Genomic DNA, 5864 nt, shown 5'->3' on the forward strand with positions numbered 1-5864 from the left:
GGGCTTGAATAACTCCATCCTCAGTGGTGTTTGGCAGTTGGATCTAGGGTGACTCGTGTTCTCCCAACATGGGCTTCAAGCATGACACATGGAGGACAAGGTGAATTTTGGCATCCTCAAGCAATTTAAGTCTGTACGCCATGGCTCCAATATACTCTGTGATCTGATAAGGCCCAGAAAAACATGAGGATAACTTCATGGAGGCTCGAGTGTTGATGGAGAGTTGCTTATATGGCTGTAGGCGAAGATAAACCTAATCTCCCATTGAAAATTCTTTTTCGCTTTGTCGTGTGTCGGCTTGCTGCTTCATTCTAGCTTGAGTGGTAGAGAGATTATACTTTAACAGTTGTAGGAGTTTGTCCCTATCAATCAATTCTTGGTCAACTTAATCTACCTTGGCCGAGCCAATTACATACTTTAGAATCACAGGGGCCGGCCGACTATACAGTGCTTCATAAGGGGCACATTTGGTAGATGAATGATATATAGTATTATTTCACCATTCGGCCTAAGGAAGCCATTTTGCCCACTCATTTGGTCGGTCGCTGGCGAAACACCGAAGGTACGTCTCTAAACACCTGTTTACCACATCTGTTTGGCCGTCAGTTTGTGGATGATACATTGTGCTCATCTTGAGTTTGGTGCCTTGTAACTGAAATAACTCGGTTCAACATTTACTAGTGAAGATCCTGTCATGATTACTTACAATGGACCTTGGCATCCCATGCAGTTTAACAATATTTTCTATAAAAATCTAGGCAAGACTAGTAGTAGTGTAGGGATTTCGTACAGCACAAAAATGAGTATATTTCGTAAGTCGATCAACCACCACGAGAATTGTGCTTTTACCTTTAGAAGGTGGCAGCCCTTTGATGAAGTCCATGGAGATATCAGTCTACACCGAGTTCGATATGGGTAGTGATTATAGCTTCCCTGGACTTGCCACTGTTTCACCCTTGTACTGTTGACATACATCACATTGTGCCACATATTCAACAATAATTTTTTTCATCCCTATCCAATAAAAATTTTGCTTCACTGTTTTGTAGGTTCTCAAGAATCCAGAGTGCCCTACTGAAGGTGTGGAGTGCATTTCATGTAGGATAATTTTGATGCAAGGGGAGACAGGTATAAGCACAATGTGACCTTGTGACCTTTGTAGCGTAGATCCCTCGAATCCCAAGTGTAGTGGGCTATTGCACTTGGATCCTCCTCCAATTTTTTTATGATGTTGCTGATTTTTGGATCATTCTTCCATTCTTCCCTAATGTCCTCGAGGAAGCTGGTGGTAGGAAGGGAGATGGCTGAAAACTTAGCTTGCTCAGGAAGTCGTGAGAGTGCATCTGCAACAATGTTTTCTTTCCCCTTTTTGTAAATAATTTCATAACCAAATCCAAGAAGTTTGGTTACCCATTTTTGCTGCTCAGGGGATGATATCTTTTGCTTCAAAAAGTACTTGAGGCTTCTATGGTCGGTTTTAATTTGAAATCGTCGATCGATCAAGTAGGGTCTTCACCTCGTTACTGCGTGCACAATGATGAGCCAACTCCTTATCACAATGAGTGATCGACCATCTTGCATGAGAATGGCTCCAATTTCGACTCCAGATGCGTTGGCCTCAATGATGAAGGGTCGGTTGAAATTTGGTAGCGCTAGCACTAGCGTCGTCGTCATGGCTGCCTTAAGTTTGTCGAAAGTAGTAGAGGCTTTCTTTGACTATTGGAAGACATCTTTTTTCAGTAAAGAAGTGGGGTGCATTGATCTTGCCATAGTCCTTAACAAATTTTTGGTAGTAGCCCATTAGTCCAAGGAACCCGCGCAGTAATTTCATGTTTGTAGGTTTCAGCTAGCCTTACATTGCTTCAATTTTTGTTGGGTCTACTTGTTGAATCTCATATTTTGATGATGAAATCAATTGATAGTATTTATGATTTGATTTGCGTTTTGAGTAACGTAAGATGCTTTGATCAGGGAGAGACAATTAAAGCAGAAAGAATCATATTGGGCCGAAGGAAAACATGTCAGAAGATTGGATGTTGGGTCAGAGGATCGGTCAACGTATTGACAAAAGACTTCGGGCCATGGATTTAGGCATCGAGCCCAGAAGAGCGGATATTGCACCAAGGAAATCGGAGTTGTGGAGGTCAACTGGCCGATTGGGTAATAGGTCGTAAGTTCGGACGATGCGCCGAAGAATCGGACGAAGCGTCGATGGACCAATGACATGCCGGACAACATGATTCATGCTTAGTAATAATTGTCTAGATCGAAGTGTGTTTCTGTGTGTGCAGGATTAACTACGATAGCAAGGCATAAAGTAAAATGAAGTTCCGGAGTCAAGAATGTAATTTTGTTGGGAGTTCGAGAGTTCGTCGGAAGTCCGAACGTTCGTCGGAAGTTCTGCCGGAACCAACCGAGAAGTCCAGGAGCTTGTTAAAGAAGCTCGTCGGAACTCGCCAAGATGATCATCGTGAAGTCTAGGAGCTTGCTAGGAGACCGTCAGAACATTGTCGAGAGATCGTCGGAAGTTCGTCAGAAGATCGCTGGAAGAAACCGGACTTATCTTGCTTAGACTATGTCTTAGGAATCGTAGTTAACACATAATTAAAGTTAATATTGGGAGGTAATCCCATCAACTTTGTTAGGGGCCAACTGGGCCCGAAGTTGGATTGGTTTGGGCCGGATTCAAGGCCAAACCAGGGTGCTGAAACCTTGGCCGATGGTGGCACCGCTTGGGGAACAGCACCCCAGGAAACTTGGGCGGTGGTACCGCCGGCAGTAATGCTGCCAGCGGTGGTACCATCGGTAGTAATGCTGCCAACGATGGTACCGCCCCTGTTCGATGGTGGTACCGCCTAGAGTCAGATCCTGCAGTGGTAGTACCACCCAGGAACAGCGGTGGTACCACCACTACCCAGGAAACTTGGGATGAGACCTTTTTAGGCTTCGAGTTTGAATCAACTTGAAGCCTATAAATACCCCTCTCATCCCTGGTTAATACACACAAGCACAGAGAGTTTTAAAGTGAGAAAACGCTGTAGAAATCATTTGAGAAATCCCTCCTCTAGATCTAACTTTAGAATTCTATTTAGAGAGGAGTATGTGTGCTTGTAAAGATTGATTCCTAAACCTGTGAAAAGGAGAAGAGGGGTGTAAGAAGGAGGTTGATATTCGCCTATTAAAGGAAGATCGATAGTGGATGCCGGTGGCCTCGACGGAAGAGGAATCGACGAAGTGGATGTAGGTCATGACGACCGAACCACTCTAAAATCTAGTTTGCATTTCATCTTGAGCAATTTACTTACTACAAACCATTTTACCTACTTACTACCTTCAATATATTTACAAATATGCTTTCAAGTTGAGCGAGTTTCCGAAATCGATTTTATCGAAACGAAAGAAATTTTCAGAACCGATGTGATTTTACCGCTGCACTAATTCACCCCCCCCCCTCTTAGTGTCAACTCGTTCCTAACAGTTGGTATCAGAGCCTCGTATTTCTCATTTGATTTAACACCCTAGAGAAATGGCTCTTTTCGGCTTTCAAGAGTGTCACTCTCTCATTTGTCCTCCCTTTTTCAATGGGATGGACTGCATATATTGAAAAACTCGAATGAGAGTTTTATTGTTTTCTTTGGATTTGAACTTATGGAATATAGTTGAAAATAGTTTTCGAAGGTCTTATCTTTCAATGAACCATTGGAATGATTTAGAGAAGAAGACATTTTTTTTAAATGCTAGAGCTATGAACGCCCTATTTTGTGCTTTAGATAAAAATGAGTTTAATTGGATTTCTACTTGTGAAACAGCTTTCGATATATGGCATACTCTCGAAATCACACATGAAGGCACTAATAGAGTAAAAGACTCTAAAATAAATCTTTTAATGCATGGTTTTGAACTATTTCGAATAAAGCCAAGTAAAAGCATTGGAGACATGTACATCCATTTTTCGAACGTTGTCAATGGTTTAAAAGCTCTTGGCAAATGCTTTTCTAATTTTGAACTCGTTAACAAGATTTTACGATCACTTTCTAAGAATTGGGATTCAAAAATAACAGCTATTTAAGAATTAAAAAATTTGAATACTTTTTTGATCGAAGAACTTATCGGGTCTCTAATGACCTATGAAATGACATGCAATGCATGTGAAGAACTTGAGAACCACCTTCCAAAGAACAGGAAAGATTTCAGACTAAGAACATTTGAAGACCACTCGAGTATAAGCTCAAGTGATGGTGAACTTGAACTCATCACTATGAAATTTAAAAAGTTCATGAAATAAAAATTAAAGAACAAAAAGAATGCAACTACTTGCTATGAACGCAAGAAGAGGGAAGAACTTTGGGATGAATCGAGCTCCTTCGAAGATGAGGAGAAAATCAACAAAAGCGAGGTGGCAAACTACGCCTTAACGACTTTTGATGACGAGGTAAATGAAACTCCCTTAATTTATTTCGAAATTACATGATGCTTTTAATGAGTTATTTTTAATTTAGTTTAATTATTTTTCTTGAAAATTGTATGGTTAATAATATAATGAAAATGCTAAAAAAATTAGGATCATGCTTATCATTCTAGTAATTTTAAAAATGATCATGAAAATTACATGTTTTATGATAAATGAACAAAAATGTTAGACTTAAATCTAATACTTAAGATAAATCCTATGTAGGTTTTAAAAAGTAATAATGTATATCTTGATGATTTTTAATTTTGTTTGAAAATCCTATGTAGGTTTTAAAAAGTAATAATGTATATCTTGATGATTTTTAATTTTGTTTGAAAATACCTTATGCTCAGTGAAACCATAATTGATGAATATGCTTTATGTTTAATAATTTCTTTGGCCTATATGCCTTATAATGATGAATATTTTGAAAATAAATATTTGTATCATACTTGATGATTTTTATGCATAAGGACTTGAAGTAATGATTTGAAATCATATGTTTTGAAATTATGTGTTACACATTTTGATCTTGATGATTTTTTGATTTTTCTGTTTTAAACGTTGATGCATGGTTTGTGACATAAGAACAAATATTTGGGCATTCTAATATAGTGTCAATCACACAAATTGAAACTAAAAAGGTTTAGATATCTTTAAAAATCATTCAACATTATGTTTAACGAAACCATGCTTGATGTCTTAATAAAAATGCAATGATGATTTGAAAGTATGTTTAACGAGTTTATATTTTGAACTTATGTATGATAATTTTGACGATCTTTTGAAAGTTCTTTTTTGGTGTTAATGAATGATGCATGAATTTAGCATAAAAGAAAAGAACATACATATATGAAATCAATCAATAAGTTAAAACAAAAAGAGGAAAGTATTTTTTTTGAAAACTTCTTAATCCCTACCTTATCGATTTTTCAATAAGAGATCAATAAAATTATTTATGCCATTTTGAATCTCTTGAAAGAAATGTTGAGATTTTGATGATTTTGACGATCTGAGTTTGAAAAAGTTTTATTAAAATCATGATCTTGGTTTATTGGAATTACTTGGGATATTTTTTTTAATCAATATGTCTTCTCTATACTCCTACGATTTTTCTTGGTATTTTACTAAAGAAGAGATCTTCTGTGTGAATCATAATATTTTATATGCATGAATTGAGGTCTTGTTCTCCTATAAGATTAAATAAATTTTATCTATATCATGATCTCCTAAGAGTTCTTTCATTAATTATTTAAGAGGAGATTTGTTAAAATGGATCATGGTTTCTCTTGATTTCTTGAATTTTAGATTTGATCTTTCATTTTTGATGATTGAAATAATGATTGAAACATTGATGTTATGAATGCATGAAATACTCATAATATTATTTTGATGCTCTAAAATGATATAAATT

The sequence above is a fragment of the Musa acuminata genome, chromosome BXJ1-3 (assembly GCF_036884655.1).
Source record: "Musa acuminata AAA Group cultivar baxijiao chromosome BXJ1-3, Cavendish_Baxijiao_AAA, whole genome shotgun sequence".
In the NCBI taxonomy this organism is placed as follows: Eukaryota; Viridiplantae; Streptophyta; class Magnoliopsida; order Zingiberales; family Musaceae; genus Musa; species Musa acuminata.